Genomic DNA, 23023 nt, shown 5'->3' with positions numbered 1-23023 from the left:
TATTAAAATAATATAAATATAACATTAGTTTCATTTGATCTTCTTTTGCATTTTGCACAACTTATACTTCACGCAAAACACTCACATTTCAAAAATGCTCATAAGTCAAAATGTAATTTCGTACATTTGAGAGAACATTTCATTTTCATGGAAATGAAACACTTTCTCAAATATCACGCTTACTGTTACGGCATTCGGCTGTGCCATGAAGTTCATTTTGCAAATTAAATTTCCTTATATACGCTGCTAAATATTAAGCTGAAACATCTTTTAATTGACAAGATCAACTACAATTTATTTTTTTTTTTCTGCAATAATGTAAATAAAAATTCTCATCTCGTAAAATTCTATTAGATGAATAACATAAAATTTAATATTAAAAACTTTTAACATTAATTATATTTAAAATTTCTTATACCTACCTACATATAATAAATTTTTTTTTAAATTCGGAATATTTGAATGGAAAATTGATGTGTTTTGTTTTCTTCTTTTCTTATTTTTTAACTTTGTATTGAAGCAAATTATACAAATTATTATCTACCAAAATTGTTAAATGTGTTTATATTAAAAAGAATAATAAATTAAAAGTTAATATTGAAAATAAGAAAGATTTATTAGTAAAAGATTTAGTTTATTAAATTTCACTAAATAAAATTATATTACATATTATTATATGTATATTATATTCTCGGAAACTAGACGCCCATAACTTAGTAAGTTTATAAAATTAAATTTGAGTCGAAAATATCACATATATTGATGAATCATAAACCTTTTTAATCTTAATTGTTTTGACTGAAAATTACAAAGTTGAAAATTACAAAGAAAATATGAATAGACCACACAAATGACAAAGCAAATTCTCATTTCTTGACAACCTTATAATCGTCTATAGTCAGACGTCCACTCGTAAACCATTCCAATATAAAACTAAAACAAAAAAAACAATTTTAATTGAATGATTTTTAAATGCTACTACATATTTTGAGAACTCCATCTGTGTATAATACAAATAAGTGCATATGAAGCACCAATACATCAAAAATTCTTAAGATATCAAAATGTCAAAAGTATACATATTATAATTTTTAATAAGTTAACAAACCAAAAACAAAATTTAATAAAAATTACTCAAGCATCATATTGTTTTTAATTTTTTTTTCTTACTCTAGACATAAACAAATATTATTAAAACAATCTACAATATAATTTAATTAAAAAGTTTTTCCTCAATTAAAAATTATTTAAGATTTTCTAGCATACTTTTAAATTAAATTAAATTTTTTCATATCTTCAAACAGTTTTCGTAACACACTTATCTTAAAAAATAAAATATTTAATTAATGTATTAGTATAGTTAGGTGTTCTATATGAATGTTTATAGAAAAAACCTTCGAAAGAGTTATTTGTCAAACAAGTTGTCATAATTGCTGTATATGAACTGTTATAATTGCCATACATAAACTGTCATAAATGACAAATACGAGTATATATTCTAAAAATCATGTTGAATTAACTCAAATTTGCTTAAAACCGACGTTACTAAATTAACAAGATTTTGTAATCAGTCATCGATTCGGTCAACTTATAGACCGTTTTTATTACAATTGTAAGATTCTATGAACAATGTCACATTACCCATAGTTGTTTAGTTAAATTTATACATAATAAGGTATATATATACCAGCATTTCATCTGTTTTTTTTTTAAACAGTGTCGAATTCTACCAGCAGGTATACTGAAATTCTTCCCTCCCACTCCTCTCACTGAAAAATCTGTAAGTATCTTTGTTCATTGTGTGTAGCTACATAAAGTGTACTTGCAATTTTTCATCAAGCTCTTTCCAGCTCCAATAACTTTCTTGAAACGTTTTTGAAGCTATAAATTGCCCTGCAAGCTCATATTTTGAAAAATATTAAGAAAAATTAGGATTTGATATTTTTCATATCTCTTCAACTTAAATCTACTAGTAAGGAGCAACAATTTTCAATAATTCTTATAAATTCAACAAAATGACATGAAATCCTATTGTATAATCAGCATATAATTTTTTATAGTGTATTTACTACAATTATTATAGTAGAGAACATGCAGCACATTTGTTGCACACATATAATATATAAATTCGTATATATACTAAAAATGTAGCAATATAACAAAAAAAATTTTCTGCATTAATTTCCAATATTACCTGAATATCTACTGTCTATGAAAGGTTTACATTAAAAAAAAAATATTTTTATATAATTTTTTGCCCTCATATGAATATTATTTGCCGCATGTCAGAGAATTTGCTCATGGGGAATAATAATAATAATTCAATATAAATAAGTAATTTTAATTTTTATACACACATGTATACAGACACGTGAATGTAGGAATTAATGTAAATGAAATAAATTCAATAAAATGGAAAAAGTACACAATTTGAATTTAAAAAAAAAATTTTTTTTTTTGCTTCTTTTCAATCGATTATAAGATATTTTTTATGAATTCATAAAAATTCTGTAAAGGTTTTTTAATGATTTTTTAAAAATAAAATAAAATTTAAACGTATAATGAAAAAATAATAGAAAAATTGGAAAAACACATGTATCAGAGAGAAAATTATTAATTAAATATGTGTAGATGTTTTTATAAAAGAGCAAAAAAAAAAAACATTATGGTAAAATTATCTGTTTACATAAAAAAATTAAAATAAACAAATTGATTTAGATTAAAACATTAAAAGTGCATTATGTACAAGTAGTTTTCAATGTTTTCAGATATGTAGGTATTCTGTTATTTATATGAATATTATTCTAGTAAAATGAAATTATTACAGAATCAAATTTTGAAAGGATTTATTCATTAATTATGAAATGAAAATATATAGTATTTTTTATTCAGATATCTGTCTCTTCTCTCTATATACCTGAAGCATTAGTTGCGTTAGAGATGAATTGTATACAAATACAATCTTGACCATATGTTTTCCGAAATATAAAAAAAATGGGCCGAAATATAAAAAAAATGGGCCTATTAGTTTCACTCTGGTAGTCCGATCGCTCATTCTGTTTGCAAAACTTCTACACAGTTCAAAATACTTTGAACTAAAAATGTAGAATTGTGTAGTACAAATAAAATTTTGTACAAATAAAACTTTGTAAGAACGGAAAACTGATTCTCTAGCACAAATATTTTATTCTCACATTTCAAATTTGTTCAAAATACAATATAGTTGCTCAAAGTCATGAAAATGCGAGTTTGTCCAAAACAACACTCTCTCTCCAAAAAAAAAGAAATTCAAAGTTCTATAAAGGCGCAAGACCAGAAACTGCAAACAATTATTAGAGAAGTTGCTCTCAGTTCAGTGATTTTTACCTAATATTTAATATAATTTTTCTCTTAAACGGCAACTCTAAAAGTATTTCTTAACAGTTTCTCATTAACACGGCAACTCTAATAATACCACTTAATATTTTACTGTACATTTTATTTAAGGAAGAGGAATAAATTTTTTTTTGAAAATTGCCGCTTTAAGATTTCTCCTAAATTTATGCAAAACTACATAGTAGGCGGATCACATATTTGAAAAGATCAATAAGAAGGAAACTGTTTCTTTCAAACATTTCATGAATTCAGAACAAATATTTCAGTATCTTTCATTGAATTCATTATATTTGAGCATATGATTGCTCAAATATTTATCGATTTTAGATTTTCTATACAAACATGGCTGGTAGTAGTGCTAGTGAGCGTGACATACATAATGTACAACAAAAGATTTTGGAATTGTACACTTTAAAAATGTCCATATTTGTAAAAAATTTGAAATTTTAATAAGAAAAATATCGTCTTACAATTATATAATTGATTATACTCATCAGTTTTACATTGTACTCACAGACTGTCAAAAAACTTTCTTAAATTAAATCCCACTCTATGTTGTCACAAAACACTTAACTTTTTAAGAAAAATCTCCCAATACTACCAAGTATAATACAATTTTCAGCCATATGTTCCATTTCTCAATATTATAAGAAATTCATTTTTTAATTACGACATAATTTCAAAATGAAGGGCAAAAACAAAAACAATTAAAAACTCTTACTTTAATTCCATAAAAAAAAAATAAGAAAACCCAAAAAAAAAAAACAAAATTTAATTTTCTTTGTCCTCTGGCATTACAATGGCAGTAATATAGAACCTTAGCTATTTTCATTGAATTAATCACGGTTACTCTCTTCAATAGAAAACACTTGCACGTAATTTTTGAAAGTCACAAAAATAACAAAATCCAATAGAAAAAAATGGCAGCAAAAAAAAAAAAGGCCAAAAAATGTCAAATGTCAAAAATATAAAAATTCAATTACTTTTCATTATTTTCCACAAAAAAAAAGGGATTTTTTTTTTTTGTTCCACCAAGATAATAACAAAAGATCCTATATAAAAGGATGTATGATTTGAAACAATAAATGGAAAATAAACAAAAATCCTGAATATAAAATAAAAAGGTAACGAACGATAACTTTATGACGATAACGGCTTTATAATGACAAATAAAATAAATTCGGTTAGGAAATTTTATGCGAGAAACGACAAAAAAAAGCAACAAACAAAATTTGTAATAAATTTCAAGAGTCTTAGAAAATTTTGGGGTGCGGTGCCAATTAAACCCCCCTCCTCCCCCGCCCGATCCCCCTTCGACAACCATTTGCAATTCTCTATATATACTCTTCAATCCAATTAACATTAAATAGAAGAAATTAAAAAGTACTTTTATTTTGAATATGGTAAAATATTTTGACTTTTTTTTTTCTCCTCAAAATAAATTAATTTTATAATGTCAAGAGAAAAACAAAAAAAAAATCTAAAGGACATTATAAAACAACCAAGAAATTTTCTCTTTCTAATTATAATAATCCTTTTCTATTTGGAATTTTTAATTTTTTTTTTTGTTTTATTTAAAAAATGTCCTAATGGAAAAGTTTTTTTTTTCCGCGAAAATTTCTAATTTCTTAACTTTTTAAGCTTTGATATTTTGTAACGCTTACAGTAAATATGCTTGAGTAAATTTTTAAATTATAATTTTAATGAAGTTTATGTGTACTTTGCGTACTTAATTAAAAAAATAAAATTTTTCGAATATTTTTGGTCTTATTCACGTCTTGTGGACCAGCCTCCTGCTCCCTCCTTCTCGTTGATTTTCTTCGGAAGAGCTTCAACACCTTTCTACAATCAAAAATATTTTTTGTACATAGTAATTGTAGGACATTAGAGTTTATCGAATAATTTAATTTTTTTTTGTTTTTGGGGCATAACGAGAATTTTGGCTACTATTATTTTTGTTCATTCACTTTTGCTTTCATAAAATGAATTCATGCATTAAATTAAATAAAATTATACTTTTGTTTTTTTTTATGCCCAAATATATACAATAACATTATTGTTCTCTTATACTTAAATAATTTTCATCATGAAATAATCCTATTAATTTTAAGATTTTAATCTTATAATTTTTTTTTTTTGTTGAAATTTTTTGTATAGAAAAATCTGAAAGTAAAACAGAAATGGAAATGTAAAATGAAAATCTTAACTTTTCATAATTAATTTATTATATTATTTACTGCGTATATAGGATACTGGAATTAAAATTTAATGAAGTGCGCAGCAAAGCACACTAAAAATTACAAATTTAAGAATATAAGAGTGTTTTGTAGATTAGTAGATTCCAAGAGAATCGAGTGGAGCAAGAACAAATATCCTGGGGGCCACTCGCGACTTATTGTAGTCTCCCCATGCTTTCGCCTGCAATATCTCTGCTCCAAGTGTAAAATTGGGGTTAACCCCAAGAGAATTAGGCAGCAGTTCCTGAATGCTCACAAAGCGTGCCCAAAATAATTGCAATTTCGTACAGTCAGTACCGGGCAGTCGCAAAGAAGATTCACGGCGGTCTCTTCACCTTCACTACTAAATCTACACAAAAGCGATCCTGACTTATGCTGGTGATACCTTACACTGCATATACCTGCTTATTCAGGTATATCGTCTAGATTACAGCCTTCTAAACTAATACTTTTCAATTTTATTGAAATTGCTAAGCTTTAAGTTAATAAACCTTGAGAAATGTAAATTTGGCTCTTTAAATAGTAAAGTTTCGCACATTACATAACTTAATTAGGTAAAATTTTGATAATATTATAAAAAGTTACGCATTTGCAACAATATAAACTCTGGCAAGTCTATCACAAATATTATAAACGAATTTTAACGTATGGCAAAAAAAAAACATCTACGCTGTACTCTGCCAAGTAATTTTAATAAACACAAAAATAAAATGCCTTATCTTATTGTAAAAGGCACAACTTTTTTTTCCGTCCTTTCTAAATTTTCAATTTGTATATTGCATGGCAAATTCTATAATAATTGTTTTGTCGAAAATTATAACGTATGAATATTTTTGGGATTTCAAATTCACACATGCAAAAGCTGCAAAGAAAAAATTCAAGTTTTATTTTTAAAATTGATTTTGCGTGCTAATATCGAATAAATTTACTTATATACTCCAAAAATACTTGTAAAATGTTCTCAAAAATTAAAATATAAATTATATAGAATAAAAGAATAACAGTCATAGTCAAATTAATATTGTGTCAACAAAAATTTGACACAATTTTTCAAATTAAAAAAAAATTTATTGATTTTATTTTATTTATAAATCAACGCACACACAAAATACAAAAAGTCATTGTTTTACAAATTAACAAAAATTATGTTATTAATCATTTTATTATTTATTCAAGTAAATAGCTATCTTGTACAAAAAAAATATTTTTATTGAATTTAATATTTTTTTTTGTATTTTTAAATTCCACTGAGATTTTATAAAAATTAATAGAGCAAGTTGTTAAGGTAATATTTTCTTCTAAATTGAAAAATGAGGCAATCAAAATCATTTTGAAAATTCATTTAAATCTCCTGTGCAATTGATTTACTACAACAAATAAGCTAAGCTAGATAATAGACGAAAAAGGAAATTTTGACACAATTTTCTGAAAAGTTCAAAATCTACTAAGACTCTGAGTACTAAAAATGGCTTTTTGTAACTCAAGCCATTTTTAGTACTCTAAGATATTGCATTCAATACAACAATCTAATTCTGTACATGAACAGCTTGGACAGCAAACTAAGTTCACAATTTATTTTTGGTACGTCAGAGACCTTGAAAGATTAGGCAACTCGTAAAATTTACTGTAATATCTGTAATTCCCAATATTCCCAATACTCCAATTCTGTACATGAAATTTTTGGAAAGTAGAGTAAATTTACAATTTGTTTTTGATATGTAAAAGGCCTTGAAAAATTAAACAATTCCCACAAATTACTGCTCTGGCTCATCGGCAAAATTCAGTCAAAAATTCTGTAAAATATTTAAATTTAAAATTTTCAAATTTTTGATTGACTATTGAAATTCTTTTTATTATTCAAAACGGATGAACGAATATCTGACCTCATATAACTTACAAATTGTTTTTTACAAGAAAAGTTTTCATCAAAATTTTGCAGATTCACATATTTATATACAGGAGAAAAACATGTTTATAAATATGTATTCCCTTAAGATCTAGATTTAACTACTCCTATATTCAATGAGTGCCAATACTCGTCATTCAACAAGCACCTTTATTCATTCTTTTGAAAACAATAACTACAAAAACAGTAACTTTACTTATTTAATAAAAAATTCATAAATTAATATTTACTCTACATACATACATATATTTATTAGAAGCGATATTGAATACAATGAATTGTTCAATGTAGTTTTTACAATGATTTTACATGTCGGAATACAAAACACATGTAATTAATAATATACATATTAATATCATACGTATGTAAATATGTAAATACCAAATTAAAATTATATGAAATTTTTTTTCAAATACACACATACACATACTTATATAAATAAATAGTATTTTTTGTTTTCCTATACCAAATTAATTACAATAGTTTTTAGGTATGATTGTGTATTAAAAGAATTCTATTGATTCATACAAATTTTTGTTCATACAATAAAATTTATCATGCAAATGCAAATACTTCTCTATACATAACATATAATTTTAGTTTTCATGGCAATGATCTTATCAATAAATGCATGTATATATATAGTTACATATTTATTACATCCTCACCGGAATTCATATCACCTCAAATCCTTTATAATAACGATACGAACGAATAAATTTACCAATCTCTACGATTAACTCTACGAAATAGTCATTTGAAATAAACACATAATTACATGTTTTTGATCAGCATCGAATTCTCAGTCAACTTAAGTATACATATATCTTTCCGTTCGTTTGGAATATCACCGTTTGTTCCGGTGATAACTCAAATATTTGCTGTAGTCTAACCAAATTGCTTCGATTTGAGTATCGGTTTGAGTGCTCATAAAACTGCAAAAAAATAATGGCGTTATGTCACAGAAACCCAAAGATATCTCAGAAACTGAAAGAGATATAACCATTCTCTCTGAAAAAAATAATAATCATAGTGTTTGAAATTATTAAGCAACGGATAACAATTGAGGATATTGATGATTCACTGATCAGTCCATTTAAGCAGTTATATTCATTTACGCAAAATTAATCGAGACCGAATATTTTAATTTAGATTTTCTGACATCATATAATTTGTAATGTCAGCCTTAATTTCACCCTTTTCTTATACATCATACCGTTGTATTTATTATCATACAATTATATTATATCATACTAATTATAACTTATCATACAACCGTCTCGTTCATTTCAAACATTTCTGACATTTTTGGAAATTCTCTTTAAATCTATTACATGAAAAATTGTTCGTACATAATTTTAAAAATTAATTAATTAGAATTTCAAGTTGGAAATTATTCTGTTACCTCTTTAATCATCACAAGAAATGTAAAATTTCCCAATTTAAAAATTATTATTAAATTACAAAACTAACTCACACACATTTACTTGTGGATATTTTTAGTTAAATTTGATTAAGTAACTAAATTAATCATTCAACTTAATTTTACCTAAAAATTTATGATAACAAATATATTCACATTCATACATTATTTATGCGAGTACCATTATGTATACAAATATAAATTTCTATAAATATATATTTGTTGTATATATACAATGTAATATATATATTATAATTTTTTATCTCTTAATCTTATACCCTTAAGCAAAGAAATTTCTTGGTAGAAATTAAGGACTTCTGTTGTTATTGTATAAATTGTGTATGAATGAAAAATAAAGTAATCTAATGAAAAGCTTCTATTTCTGCCTTTTACATTAAAATTCTTAAGACCAAAACGAAAGATGATGAGCAACTTTGTATATTTATCAACTTCAAAAATATAAGTATAATGTAAAAATATTATTATTTTTTTTTATATATAAATAGACTTGTAAGATTAGACTTTACGACCACAACAATTATAATTGAGAACATTAAGTTTAGAGTATACCGCGTCAAATTTTATAAGATACAGATTAGAATAACTAAATAATACAATTCTTATATTAAATAAGCTGAAAACAGAGCTGTAATTTTAAACAACTACACATTTTGTTAGTAATTAGTGTAGTAGGCTCAATATCTATTTATATTCGCTCTTGTGAGCGTGTGTTTGAAATAAAAGACTGCATGTAAGATCTCATCATGTAGATAACAATATAAAACAATGTGAAGAACAATTTGTTTATAATTTCCCCATACCTCTGTAGTTCAGTCGGTAGAACATCCGCCTAGAAAGTGTTAGGTCACTGGTTCGAATCCAGTTCGAAGAGAAAATAATTTTAATAAATTTTTCGGCCTCAACTCGTTCCTTTGATTACTTCATCTATTTGTTCGGCAATTGTATGAAGAAATTTCCATTAGTTATTCTGAAACCAGAGTTTAAAATTAAAAGTATTATGGTTCCCATTTTGTATTTTCGTAAATTCATAACAGGTGTCAAAAACTTTTTTGATGTAATAAATTTCACGTTAAATTCACGAACTGATCATTGTCTTTAATTACTGATTATTTACTCAGACAAGCTTTGAAAAATTTATGACATTTACTCAGAGGAATGGGAATATTAAAATCAGAAGTTTTTTTTGTATTAAATATCAAAGCGACATGTTTAGTAGAAGAGTTCATCACAGTAGTTTTGAGTTCCGAAACAAACGCAATGTGGAGCACACGACAGCAGTAGATAACGGTTATAATAGAAGAAAAACATGCAGTATACAAATTAACCATTAATAATACAAACAAAATGCAAATGCAGACAATTGGATATGTTCTAAAATAAAATTTAATTCAAAAATGTGCCCTAATAACATTCCCAAAAAAAAAATTTAATACAAATGTAAGGTAATAAAAAAAAAATTAATTTCACCCTACTACTTCTATAATATTCAAGAAGATTTTATAAAATAAAATCTTAAAATATACTGGTATACAAACAGGAAATAATCTTATATATAAAAATATTTTCATCCCTACTTAAATATTTACAATTATGCATACAAATAACTTTAATTATTATAAAAATATTTTTTAACCTTAAGATATTTCTTAACCTAATTAAAAAAGAAATAAAGCTTAAAAAAAAATTTTACTCAAAATATTTTTTTTTTTATATTTTTAACTACATAGCCTTAAAACTTCATTATATTTCTAAAAATTTACGAAAATCTGAATTTGAATACTGAAAATAACTGCAACATCTGTATGTAACACCCTCATGTTTTACTATGGAATATCACTGTGAAAATAACATTATTTTTAATTAAAAATAATTAAATTTAAAATTTATGGAAATTCAAAACATTTGCTACACCAAAAAAATATAAAAATGCTAGTACATGATTTATTTTAAAATTTTTTTTAATAGTAAAATTCACGAATTTTATATATAACAGTTTGCAATAAGATTTCATCTTTCTTATACAATATTCGTACATAGCAACGGGCATGTTTATTTTAACTTTTATCTACTTCATTAAAATTTAGTAATTTCTAAGATTGTACACATGTTATTTATATTTTATCTATATAATACATTTGAATATAATTAAGGTTTGTATCTACTGTTTAGCATAGAGCTTATAACATATTCCTATTAGCAATTTTTACTAAAGTATTTAACATAAAATTTTATTGTAATATTAAGAAAAACGAACATTATTATTGTTATTATTATTATTATTACTGTTATATATATATATTTAACTATTTAGAATATTCATTTAAGAGACTACTCTCAAAAAACAAACAGACAAAAAATAAAAGTGCTCAAGAGGTTGTGACATATTTTCATACAGGTATTCATTAAGTTCATATTATTCTAGAACCAAAAACGTTCTAAGTTTCAAAATTTTAAATTTTTGGTAATATTAAAATTAAAAATTTTATAACAGCAAATGTGATTGAAAGGTAATGAACTCACGAATCTGTAACATTAAAATGTTAAAAGGAATATGTAACGTAACGTATTACCAAATAAAATGTTCGCTGTTCCACAAATTACAAAAATAACGTATGGCCATAGATAGTTTACAGAGTTAAATAGAATAAACAGCAAGCATAAATGACTTTAATGGCAACAGTATGAAAACACAGAGAATGTACATTACAATCACTTCTTTCAATAATGAGAGAGTCTATAAACAATCATGTACACCCGAACTTTTGATTATGATCGTTTAATCGGCAGTCCACACTAAAATTGATAGTCACGAGAACACCTTTCATTCTAAACCACAAAGGCTAATCCAATTTCTATCTATATGGGTCCGTAATAAAAAAGCATATCCCACCCCAAAGTAATCAAAAGATTCCTTCAAAATACGCTGCACTGCCTTCCTGAAGTAGGTTCTGAATGAAGCAAGGTTCTCGCTTGAAAAGTGTTACTACTATAACAATAATTTTCTAATTTTATCAAATGAATAGAATTGAACATACATATTTCCTTTAATTCTGACATTTCTACTTAATTGATTTAAAAACTTTTTGGATTTTGGGGCAAAAGAAAGTAGGAAAAATTCATTAAGACTTTATTTTTGAATGTAATTTGATAATATTTTTTACACTAAGTAATAACATACCGTATGCGTGCTATCAAGGAGTTTCGTATTTTTATTTGATATCTAAGTATATAATATTGTTTTATAAAAATAAACCTTAGCATTATAATAATAAATATTTAAATGAGATCTTCAGGTGTATAATATGAATAAGTGACTGTACGAGTATAGTGACACATAGAGTTATAAATATTGTTCCTATTTTTCTTTAAATATCAAGAATAATAATAGAAAAAACAAAAAACTATTTTTAATAAATACATAAACATGAAAACTCTAGAGTCTCTAGAGAATACTGAGAACTGAAAGTGAAAAGAACCTCTTTTAAAAATTATGTACTTATTCTACATTATGTATTATGAAAATTTTTTCCATATATAAATAGGTATATATAAACTTACATTACTTATATATAAATAAAAATATATATTAAAGAAAATTTCTACAAGTTCACTCTAATAGTCAATCCACCCGTTCCTCTGTTTACGAGCCTTTTGCGGTCTTTAAAATATGGAGCTGGAATTTCATACACAATTATATTTTGACCTATTATCCACTTCCAAAAAAATACAATTTTCATAATATATTGCCGGAAAGACTCCAAATATTTCCAAATATAATAAAGGTACAAAACATATATAAGATAAAGGAACATATAAATCGAGATAGGAGTGAGTACAAGCGCTATTGTAGAACAACAAGTTATCCTATGATGAATTAGTGCAAATATTGGTTTATGAATTAGTGCAAAAATCCAAGGATTTGAACCAAAACAATTTTTTGTTATCTTTCTAATAGCTATGTGAAAGCTCAGTTGACAGAAAATGTAATGGCAGTAGCAGTGCTTACGTAATGAGCAAATTTTCTCCTTCTTTTTTTATTCGGTAGAAGTACGGATCAGCTGATATAGTGCAGAAAAAGAGAACCCAGGGAAGCGTTTTATTTTCTGGCTTGTAACTGCAAACTAGGTTAATACACAAATACGTACCGACTTTGCCGTGAGCAAGAAAAGAAAACTGAGCACTGTTATTGCTACATAACTTACTGCTTCACAAAACTTCTATAATTGAGGTCTACATATGTTTTTCTTTATGGAAGGCAATGGCTTTATGACTGCGGTCATTTGTTATCTAAAATCTAATCTAATCTAATCTAGCGTGGCGAATAATGTCCAAAACATTGATAAGAGTCCTTTCTAATGAACAATTACTTAGGGGAAATGTGCTTCTTTAGAAACGATGACTTAAATTCCAGTTTTTATTTTTATTAATCTTACAGCAAAATATTGAAATCCTTAATAACTTAAGTCTATTCTTTACAAATAATTTTCTACACATACAATTGTAAATTGAGAATTTGTATGCAGTGCATGTAAAATTTAAATTATATAATATTATAAAATTTAAAAATTTTCAAAAAAAAAAACAAACAAACAAAACAAACAAAACTACATGAGTAAACAGATCTTTTAGTGCATTTCCACGTGTCAATTTTTATAACAAACTTAAATAGGGTAAGCCTAAAAGTGTCATCATTCACTATACAATATTCATATAAGTTATACTCATAAAATACCTACATATACACAAATATATTTAGTAAATTAGAATAAATGTATATATTTTTATTTTATTTTCAAACCTATTTTTAAATTAGAATTATTCTTGAAAGCTAATTAGATGTTGTATGTATGCATTAAAAGTCAAAGAACAAAGGTAACTACAACAAATTTTAAGGTAAGGCTATAAAGAAAGAAAAGAACATGTTTTTTGTGTGGAATTCATATTTTTTTTTTGCTGTTATATTGTTCTTCATATATAATAAAAAGAAAAAATAGAAAAGTTCCCATGAGATTAACTTTTTTTTCCTTAGATTGCGTATTAACGTCCAAAAATATTTATATTTTTAGTTTACATTAGAAATTCAGGTACATATATGATTAATTTATAGTTGAAATAAATTTCCACTATAATGTTAGTGTATATGTGCATTAGAAATGAAAAAAAAATATATAAGTAATAAGGAACATGAAAATTTTAACAAATTATAACAGTAAATGCATATATACGTGTTTGTGTGTAGTTAAAGCCGCAAAATTTAAATGTATGAGTTTTAAATATTCTGACATAGAGTTTTATTTGGCGTATACCCTATAATATGAATAAATAATTTACAAGAACAAGAAAATAAACGTGATACAAATGCATAAAAAATTAAAATTTAATAAAAAAATATTTAAAAAAAAAATGTTTACAGAAAAGAAAAAAAATACTACCACAAAATATTTAAATTATTTTTTTTTTTTTACTTAGCACAACTATTTATGATGTTCAGAAAAAGTTTATAACCGCTCAGTTTTATTTATTTAGAGGCAAAAGGAAAAATACGTTAACTGAATTTTATTTATGCAGCACATAAATTTAATTTGTGCAATATTGCAAAAAATAAAGTTGGGTCAAACCAATGGTTTGTATTGTAGCACTTTTCCCTTCAACAAGTGAAAATTCTGCTTTTAAATACAGTCTATGTATAGCTATCACACTATTAAAATTATTTTCATTCATATACAAAACTATTTCTAGGATTGCATATATTTAGGATGACGCATATATGCAGTCTTTGAAATAAAGCAAAAATTAATATAAAAAGGGGTTAACATAATGCTCGATTTTAAGGGTTAATTGTGTGAGTTAAGAAAAATAATTATATTTTTTAATTTCACGGAATTTACCGTTAGCTTTTTGCGTTTATAAAAATTTGGAAAAGCTTGCGGTTTCGGAAATATAAGGTGTCAAAAATTCAAATTTTACGAATTTCAAGAGGTGATAACTTGAGAGGGGGTGGAGATGGAAAAAAATTTTTTTCTAACAAAATGAACTATTTATTAATATCTAAAAGCTCCTAAAATTTCAAGCTTCTACAGTCTATGGTCTAGAAGAAAAACGACATCAAAAATTTGGAAAAAAAGGACTTTAAATAACGGTAAATTTGAGCGGCCATTTTGTTTTTCTTAAGTTGAACTATAGTATACCGCGCAAAGGGAAGCAAGCCACTGCCTTTCTGCGTTTGCAAAATTTCAAAAATGCTTATGGTTTCATTGCAACAAATATTTAAAAAAGGCCATTTTTAGGGTTTTGGGGGGGTATAACTTCTAGAGGGGGGGAGATAGGTAAAAATTTTGTTCTACGGAAATAAGTTTCTAGTGAAGATCTACGGAAATAAGTTTCTAGTACGTATTAAATTTCAGCTTTCTATCTTCAAAGGTGTAGAAGTTTTGTAAACAGACACACGGACAGACGGACGGACGGACGGACGGACGGACGGACGGACGGACAGACAGAGTGAAACTAAAAAATATTAAATTTTAAAATATCATTGAATTGAATATGGAATTTATTAAAGTAAAAATAAAAATATGTTCAGTAAATTTACAAATGATTTGTGTAGGTTTCTAATTGAAACAATTTATAAATGAAATGGAAAATTTAAATATTTTATGAATTCATTTTTGTATAATTAAAAAGTTTTTCAAAAAAGAAATCAGAAAAGTATGCTAAATTTTAGATTAGTTGGATAGTTAAAGGCTAGTACCCAATTTATTACATCGCCGCTCCCTACATTACCTGTATAGACTTACATTCTATTGTGTTCAAATTTTCTCAAAGAACCTGAAACAACTATATATCGAGCACCATTTGTAGAAATGTATGACCAGCTGACGCATTACAAGTACCGAGAATGTAGAAAAAGAATAAAACCGACGTTACTTTCTTTTTAGCACAAAAAATGAATATCCCATAGTTTACAAGCTATCCATAATGTCAAATTATTTGATCATTTTAAAACGACCCGTGAAAGGGAGGTATTAATAAAAGTATTTATGTTGTATGTGCAAGGAATAGTGCAAAATAGGAGTATAGCAAAATGTTTTGATATGGATACCCGTTTTTCAGGATCAAGCAGAAAACATATCCAAGTAATTTGTAGTTTATTACCCAAGAACGAAAATAAAGGAAATAAATTAATATAATATGTCCGTACAATATAGATAAAATACAGAAACAACTTCTTATAAACTGCAATATTCCAAGTATGATTGTGTTATACCGTGTATAATAATATTTACCCATAATAAAAATAAATCAAATCTGAAAAAAATTAAGAACAATAAATAGATTTTTGGAATGGAATAATCCCTGCTTATGGACCTGATCAATACCATAGAATAGTATAGTGTACAATACCAAAACAGAGCCTTAATACTTAATTATATCTACAGAATAACTTAAGAAATTTTCATAATTTTGATATCGGATGAAAAAACCTGATCAATCTACTAAAATTATTATTAAAAATTTTCAATGCCAGAATTTATTTACAATTTATATTTACATATATACAATTAAAAATTAGGTAAATGTTCATATATATATATAATTTTTATTTCATAAGTATTTTTAAATAAAATATTTTAACTACTTAATAATGTGGTATAAATATTAAAATATCACACCGCCATATTCTATTCATAAAATATTTTTAAATAAGCCCATATCATTAAAAAAAAAAAAAGAAAATCATAAATTTTTTTTTTTATGATTCTGGGTCCCATAAAAATTTTATTACTAAACTGGACCCCAAGTATAAAATATTTTATATTAAAAAAACAAACTCATATTATTCATTTTAATTTTAAATTATTCAAATATTTAAAGATAGACCCAATCTATTTAAAAAAAAATTATTGAACAAAATTATTTATTTTAAAAATTAAATATAATAAGAAATAGAATTTGGTGAGAAACGAGAATAGGTAGAGTTGACTGAATCAACACTGTGATGCCCGTACGAATTGCGACACTCTTCTATAAGTATTCCTCCTGGTATAAATTCAATAGTTTCCCTAATATACAACCAAACAACTTGTATGGCAGCTATCGTGATATAGTGCTCGTGATATATTAACAGCTTTTCCGAAAATAATGGCCATGTTACAACATTTTTTTTTTTTTTTGCAAAATTTCAATACCGTAGCTTCAACAATTTCTAATGTATGACAAAATACGTTTTGAAGTTGTATAGCAGCTACCAAATGGAGTCAAGAAATTTGTTCAATTTTGGCTCACATAACAGCCTCAATAATGTGTTTGCTTGTGCATAATTTTGCTTTTGTAAATAACTTTCAAACTTGTAAGACAGCTAACTGAACCATTGTCTTGATCTCATTCAATTTAAATAGAATTCTGACATATTTGTGAAAATTTAGTGAGTTGATTAAATACGTCTACATCTCAGACCATTATTTCTTAGTGTTACAAACGGTATTTCTTAGCGTTACAAACAAATTTAATATACTTTTCGAACAAACTTTCGTACGCATATAAAAAGGACATTAAAATCTACTTGAATTGAGTTTTTGTAAAAAAAAAAAAACTATTTTCGAAATCTATTTTTCCTTTAAATTTCGGCAATATAAAAGTAAACCTTTTAAAAAATGTAAGGGTTTATTTCATAAAATAAAGGATCATTGTCAAAAAATAAATACTTTTTTTTTTTCAAATTAACAAATTGTTTACAATTTCATCGTCATTTCAAATCAAGTTTGAAGCACTTTTCAAAATAAATTAAGAAGAATTTTTATTATTCTTTTTTTTAACAAAATTCAAAAAACCAAGTATACATAAATAAATATTTATACTATAACGGTATATATGCATGTATGTATGTTTAAATAATTTCAGTTTTCAAGAATTCTTCAGAATTTCAAGTATTTTTACCAAAAAAAAAATCAAATTTTTTTAACAATTTTTTAATTTTATTTAAACATTGTAAATGAGTTTACTTATTTTGTTACTGATTAATATTATTATTTTGAATTCATACTAAAAAGAAAATTTGAATTTGTTATAGAAAAATTCTACGTAAAATCTAAGAAAAAAAAAATTCAAAATTAGCATAAATCAACTTTCAGATTGTTCATCTAAAATTTAAAATCTTTTATTTATTGAAGTCCTTGAAATTTTATTCAAATAAATCGAGATAATTTTAAAGAAAGTTTTTTAATATAATTATACAAATTGTTCACGCCAATATGAAATTGAATACATTACTTATTTCCTTAGCAAAAATCACAACAATCACAAGATTAACCAAAAGAGACAAATGAAAAATATTAAAATTACATGTACAAACTCAAAATGCAGGTGCTGCTTTATGCCGCAATAATATAAGGGATTTACAAGATATTATCAATAGTTTTGCACTGACATACACCAGCGTGGTGTAGGTCTTCTTTTGTAAGAAAAAGAATTGTTACACAACATAACGCCACTTAATGGCGACCAGCACTCTAAACAACAAAATCCTTAAAAATGAACTATACGTGACTTTGACTGTGTTAAACATAACGGTACTTACAGACATTTTTTAAAAACAAAAATATGAGTAAGTTTTCTAAAAAGTAATTTCTAAATACCAAATCAAATTTCTTGAAATCACAACCTATTCAATTGAATTAATTATAAAGTTAGAAAAAAATTTTTTTGTCCTACCACAATAACCAAGGAATATTTTAAATTCCATAAATATTTTTCTTTGAACACAAAATACAATGAAAAATTATGCCTTCAATAAGTCCCTTAAAAAATAACTAAGTGAATGTAATTATTTACTGTTATATTAATATGCTAGAGATAAGCTCATAAAACTTTTCAACAATAATTTAGTTTTCCAATTAACCAACACAAAAAAAAAAAAAAAAAATTATTTTTATATTATGAAATTAAATTTGAAAAATTAAATTAATTCTTCTTTTTTGTTTTTTCTTTTCATTCACAATAATTTCCTAATAATTTTTTTTTTTTTTATCATTTTCCAATTCATTTGATGTAAATTCAACAATTTCATGATTTAATTAAAATTTTTTTACATTACAAATACAATTAGCTCCCGCACCAATAAATACCCATCATAAGGAACGTGTTTTATTATATTTTTGAATTAGGGGGAATACGCAAAATTTTTCTTATTAAATTATTACATAAATAATCTGATGTGATCAGCTCATTACCGACCACAAAGAATATTAAATTTCAAGAAAAACGAAAAATGCGATCGCTCGTAATGAAAGTTTCTGAATTCTCATATTCTCTGACTAATTTATTGTACGACGCGACCACTGCCACAAGATAGCCGCATCTAAAATACCACAAATTTGGGGTTGTATGTCCAAAAAAACGTTATCGAGTGTTCAAGCAACATATCTAAGACACCCGATTCGGTAATTTGAGAAATCTGTTTCAATCCTCGATATCAATATATTCGACACCTCATCCAGCTCTACCATTCTGGCCCAGAATAGTTTATTTACGATTCCCTACCATGAAAAAGTGTGTTTCCGTAAAAACCTCAGCATCCGGCATTGAGTGCTATCACATCACTTCTCTTAATTTCTACACTCGATACAAAAAAAAGTAAAAATAAAACAAGCACATTAACAACATTTTTAATGTAAAATTTCAAAAAAAAAAAAAAAATATAAAAACCAAAAAATTAAGTCAGGGAATTCGAAATTTTTATTCATTTGAAAAAATGCGTAAAGAAACGCAAAAAATAAACAAAAAAAAAAAACTTGATAAATGAAAAATTAAAAATTTGAGAAAGAAATCTTCATTTCTAATAAAACGACACAAGCAAAAAAAAATTAAAACGAAGAATTTTTTTTTTTATTTTAAAAATCTCACACTCAATTTCATTCCAAAAATAAGTCAAAAAAAAAAAATAAAATAAAATTGTTATTCTTTCTCATTTCTCTATTTAATATTAAATAGATGTTTTAAAGATATCCGCCGCAGACTATAGCAGATATTGGCCCCCCTCCTTTCCTTAGTTAAGTAAGGGAGATGGAGGCATATTTTATTGAAGAAAGATGGGTCATTAGCTTTATAAAAGAGCAAAAAAGAAAAAAATTTTGTGTTTTTTTGTTTTGTGCTTGTTATTGTTGTTTATATTTCTCATTTTTTTTTCTATAAGGCATCAGGTACATGAATTTAAATTAGCCAATGGCCTACAAATGAATATTAATACTAAAAAAAAAAAGGAAAATAAAATATATATCAAATATAAAAACAAAAACAATAAAAACAAAAAATTAATTTTGTATGTAGTTAAAGAAATTAAATAAAAAGACAAAAAATAAAAAATAATAAGAAAAATATTTTTTTTTCTGTGCGTACAAGGACATTAAAAATAAAATTTTTTAAAAGAAATGTAAAAGTATTCAGATAATTAATAATTTCGTGAATATTTTTAAAATACAATTTTTATAAATTTTTTAACAATACTTAATGAATAAGGTATATAAAATAATTTATGAATTTATTTCATGGAATAAAAATTATTTGTTATATATTTTCGTTAGAAATATAGGGCACGTTTCTGTTCCACACGTAAATATACTTAAGAAGAATATTTAATTTTGTTAATGGACTCCACGCTCTTGCAATATAAGAAGAGAAAATATAAGCGAGTATGTGAGTAGAAATACCTACATAACATAAAATGTCCGAAGCAAGAAAAATATTGAATAGTCTAGGTAATCGAAAGGTTTTTTAGTGTTTGTTTTTAAAGAGAAAATATCAAAACATTTTTTGTACAAAACCTAACATAAAAGTGGTTGAAATTGTTGGAATAATTGTAATATTCTAAAATTTTTTCTAGAAACTTCGATAAAATACTCAGTATTTTTGGAAAAAAAAAACTCCTTCAACATTATTGGTTTTATGCAAAAACTTTAAAATATTTTTGAAAAAAAAAAATTTTTAATAAAATTTTGATCGTAATTATAATAAATTTATTTTATTACTGCAGAAATAATATTGTTATACTGCTGAAAGTTTTTTCATCCTGTCCTGCATATCTTATCAAAGTTTCTACTTTTAATTATTAAGTATACAATTAGGTTTTTAAAATTACCGTAAAAAAGACTTAATAAAATGTTATATAAGGTACCTATATAACATTTTTTGTTATTTTGATAACAAATTATTTTTATAATATTAACTATTGTATATACTACGTATAACCTGTATATAACCACCGGAACTGTATAATTTAATTATAACCACAAATATACCATTATAAAATTTTTAAAAATTTATGGATCGTAACCGACAAAAATATGAGTAATAAAATTTTGAAAATTTATTATTGCCAATATTTTAATTTTATTTGATTATTTATCGTAAATTACCTTCTACCTGTTTTAAAATTTTTAACTATATTCAATACTTAGAACAATAAATTTTATTGAATAATAAAACTGTTAAATTTTAAACTACATAATTTTAATTAGAATGTAAGCTAATTGTGAATTTTATAATAGTGTCCAATATTTTATGAAAATATTTTCCCAATTACATATTTAAATGTATACGTATAAAAGTAAAATCTCTAAATGGTTACGTTCTCTCAGCGAGAGAGGCACAGTCATCACAAAATACTTGGGAGGCAGGCACTTGATCCAACCCTCGGATCGCGATACATTTTTACCCCATTTCTAATCTAACCTAATCTAATGTATAAAAGAGATAAATTAGCCTTAAAATATGCAATAACATAATAATATGGCATTTATCACAAAAAACACACCTATAATTTTTATATTATTATTCTTAAAACACCTTGTATACAATAACAAAATTTCTCTAAAAAAAATTTTTTTTTTAAAATAAATTTTTCTTTTAAGTAAGTTTAGGCAAAAAAAAAAATATTTGCAATAACAAAAATTATTTTTTTTTTTTTGCTTCATCATTTTTATTAAAAAATTTAAATTAAAAAATTTTTTTTTTTCATATATTCTTCTTAAAAATTCTTTTAAAATAACTATAGATAAATTATAATATATTACCGTATAATTAAATATCGTATATTATTCCACATCCATTCATATATGTATAACAGTAAAAATAGTAATAATCCAGAATATATAAAAGAAAAAATACAAAAAAAAAAATTATTTATAATCCAAAATTTTTTTGTTGTCTCTATATCATTTCTCTTCTCACATTCGGAAATATTGTTTAATCTTTTATACACAATATAAGTAATTATTTTTTATCGTTTTTTATATATGAAATGTACACATGCACACATACTTTTGTGTACTTAATTTTGTTTTATTTTTAATTTACATATGTGCCTATATAACAGTTTTTACTTATTTATTTACTTTCTTAAATTTACATGTGAGAGAGAAAAAGAAAATATTTTATTTATTTTTATTTTAAATTTATTATTAAATTTTATTAAATTTTTTTTATTATTATTTTTAATTCACAATTAATTTATCATTTCATTTATTTAATGAAAATAAACATAAATTTATATATTTTTTAGATTAAAGAACACACTTATAAAACAATTTTAATGAAATTTTTCTCTTTTTTTAAACACTTTTTATTTTAAAATTATTTCTTACACTTATTATTTTTAATTTGATTTTAAATAACATATGATATTTTTTTGCTATTTACTTCACTATTGTAATTATTATTATTTTTTAGCTATTAATTATTTTTTTTTTGCTATTGTGAATTATTATTCAGAATTTTATAGAATTTATGAATAAAAAATATTATTTTATATTGTTATATTAACAAATTTTGCTAAAAATGTAATTTAAAAATACGATAATTAAATTAAAATGAAGTTCGTTGTACTTAATTTAATTTTGCAAAATTTATAATATTGATAAAATAATTCTTACATTATTTTTAATTTTGCTATTATTATTTTATATTATTTTGTTATAATTACTCAATATTATTAATATACACCTACATACTGAGCAAAAATTAATTATTTATCAACTATCATAATTGAGTAAATTTTTTTTTTGTTAATAC

The 23023-nt window shown here is 24.5% G+C and overlaps 1 protein-coding gene across 1 annotated transcript in view; it reads right to left on the bottom strand.

Moving 5' to 3' along the window:
* The window catches only part of LOC129614642 (anaphase-promoting complex subunit cdh1-like), a 98362-nt gene extending 76119 nt beyond the window's left edge, over positions 1 to 22243 (bottom strand). The window contains exon 1 of the mRNA XM_055529371.1: positions 22027 to 22243. The gene's annotated coding sequence lies outside the window, so the exon portion shown is untranslated. The remainder of the gene's footprint in view (positions 1 to 22026) is intronic.
* Between the last annotated feature and the right edge of the window lie 780 nt (positions 22244 to 23023).

This window comes from Condylostylus longicornis, unplaced genomic scaffold, assembly GCF_029603195.1.
Source record: "Condylostylus longicornis isolate FDR11 unplaced genomic scaffold, ASM2960319v2 ptg000114l, whole genome shotgun sequence".
In the NCBI taxonomy this organism is placed as follows: Eukaryota; Metazoa; Arthropoda; class Insecta; order Diptera; family Dolichopodidae; genus Condylostylus; species Condylostylus longicornis.
The sequence above is the reverse complement of the archived record's forward strand: the minus strand, read 5'-3'. Positions and strand labels throughout refer to the sequence as shown.